Raw genomic sequence first — 2827 nt, 5'->3', positions numbered from 1 at the left:
CCCTGTATATTAAGTTTTTTGTGAGGCAAGGTAACTGAAAAATGGCTGTTTTGGCACAATTATTATTTTATTTTTTTACAAGATTCATCTGACAGAGTAGATCATGTGCTATTTTTATAGAGCAGGTTGTTAAGGACGCAATGATATCAAATATGTCTACTTTCTTTGTTTGTTTGTTTCAGTTTTACATAATAAAGCAATTTTGAAAAAGAAATTATGTTTTTGTGTGTCCATTTTCTGAACGCCATATCTTTTTTATTTTTCTGGCGATCATCTTGTGCAGGGGCTCGTTTTTTGCAGAAAGAGTTGAGGTTTTTATTGGTACCATTTTTGGGTACATAGAATTTTTTGATCATTCATTATTACACTTTATGGGGCAAGGTGACCAAAAAATTGGCTGTTTTGGAACAGTTTTTATTTATTTATTTTTACAGAGTTTATCTGAGAGGTTAGGTCATGTGACAGTTTTATAGAGCAGATCGTTACGGACGTGTCAATACCTAATATGTATACTTTTTCTTATTTATTTAAGTTTTACACAATAATAGCATTTCTGAAACCAAAAAAATTATGTTTTAGTGTCTCCATAGTCTGAGAGCCATAGCTTTTTTATTTTTTGGCCGATTGTCTTAAATAGGGTATAATTTTTTGCGGGATGAGGTAACGTTTAATTGGTACTATTTTGGGTGTCATAAGCCTTTTTGATCGCTTGCTGTTGCACTTTTTGTGATGTAAGGTGACAAAAATGGCTTTTTTTACACAGTTTTTTTTATTTATTTTTTATGGTGTTTATCGGACAGGGTCTATCATGTGATATATTTATAGAGACGGTCGTTACGGACGCAGTGATACCTAATATGTGTAGTTTTTTTCATTTTTTATAGGAAAAAGCAATTTATTTTTTAAATTTTAAATTTTTATTTATTTATTTATTTTTACTTTTATTATTTTCCCTTTTTTTTTTATCAAGTCCCTCTTGGATCTTGAAGATCCAGTGGGGCTGATGGCTGTACTATACTTTGCAATGCTCTTGCATTGCAAAGTATAATACAATCAGATGCCCTGTAGGTGGCAACCATCGAGCGCTGCAATCGCAGTGCGGCAGCCCCGATGGTGGAGAGAGGGAGCCCCCTCCCTCTATTAACCCCATGGATGCTGCTGCCGCAGAATCTATGGGGTTACAGCAGAGTGTCAGCATAGAGCTGACACTCTCTGCTGATGGCGGCGGCTCAGGAATGGAGCCGCCGCCATCACACACAGCAGGGGGACCGCACGGCATGGGGGCAGCGCTGGAAAGGGGGGGTGTCACGGCCAGCATTGAGGGAGGTGATGCATCACTAAATGGGGGCAGGAGGAATGTATGGGGCGGGGAGGGGGCGGACCGCATCAGGGCAGGAGGCAGGAGATAAGCTTCAGCGGCAGGCGGACACAAGGGGGGGCTTGGAGGGGCACAGATGAGGGGCACAGATCGGGGGGGGCACGAGGACACTACCTGATTTCAGGCTCTGTTTCCCACCTTAAAGATCACATCTAGAGAGAATGGGACCAAGACAATCTTTTTGCCTTTTACTGAGTGGCAAGGTGAATGAAGTAAGATATTTTTGTCTGGACACTACAGCAGCTACTATCAGTTGGTATGAGTAACCCCATTGAAACAGTGGGTGATTAGTATAAACATGCTAAGGTATTGCTGATGTGATAATATATCTAATGTCTATCTATCCATCTATCTCGTATCTATCTATCTATCTATCTTATATCTGTCTATCTCATACTGTATTGTATAACTCTATCAATCAATATGCACTGCCTGTCCAAAAAAAAGTCGCCACCAAAAAAAAGACTTTAGCTTTGATTACGGCACGCATTCACTGTGGCATTGTTTCGATAAGCTTCTGCAATGTCACAAGATTTATTTCCAGCCAGTGTATCATACATTTTTCACCAAGATCTTGCATTGATGATGGTAGAGTCTGACTGCTGCGCAAAGGATTCTCCAGCACATCCCAAAGATTCTCAATGGGGGTTAAGGTCTGGACTCTGTGGTGGCTAATCCATGTGTGAAAATGATGTTTCATGCTCCCTGAACCACTTTTTCACAATTTGAGCCCGATGAATCCTGGCATTGCCATCTTGGAATATGCCCATGCCATCAGGGAAGAACAAATCCATTGATGGAATAACCTGGTCATTCAGTATGTTCAGGTAGTCAGCAGACCTCATTCTTGGAGCACATACTGTTGCTGAACCTAGACCTGACCAACTGCAGCAACTCCATATCATAGCACTGCCCCCACAGGCTTGTATAGTAGGCACTAGGCATGATGGGTGCATCACTTCATCTGCCACTCTTCTTACCCTGATGCGCCAATCACTCTTAAACAGGGTAAATATGGACTCATCAGACCACATGACCTTCTTCCATTGCTCCAGAGTCCAATCTTTATGCTCCCTAGAAAATTGAAGCCTTTTTTTCTGGTTTGCCTCACTGATTAGTGGTTTTCTTACGGCTACAACGCTGTTCAGTACCAATTGAAAAAGTTCCCTTCGCATTGTGCATGTGGAAATGCTCTTACTTTCACTATTAAACATAGCCCTGAGTTCTACTGTTGTTTTTCTTCGATAATCGCCGATCATGATCATTCAGGATTTTTTTCCCGCCACATTTCTTCCTCTGTCCTTCCAGTTTTTAATAATGCGTTGGACAGTTCTTAAACCAATTTTAGTAGTTTCTGCAATCTCCTTAGATGTTTTCTATGCTTGATACATGCCAATGATTTGACCCTTCTCCAACATTCTAACATCTTTTCCACGACCACGAGATGTG

General features: G+C 40.7%; 1 non-coding gene across 1 annotated transcript; it reads right to left on the bottom strand.

Annotated features, from left to right (window-relative positions):
• Positions 1 to 1171: 1171 nt before the first annotated feature.
• Positions 1172 to 1257, bottom strand: LOC120987496. Its single transcript, XR_005776093.1, has one exon. It is a non-coding gene; the product is annotated as a small nucleolar RNA SNORD71 (small nucleolar RNA).
• Positions 1258 to 2827: the final 1570 nt, after the last annotated feature.

Source organism: Bufo bufo, chromosome 1, assembly GCF_905171765.1.
Source record: "Bufo bufo chromosome 1, aBufBuf1.1, whole genome shotgun sequence".
NCBI classification, from domain to species: Eukaryota; Metazoa; Chordata; class Amphibia; order Anura; family Bufonidae; genus Bufo; species Bufo bufo.
This window is presented reverse-complemented; position numbering and strand designations above follow the sequence as displayed.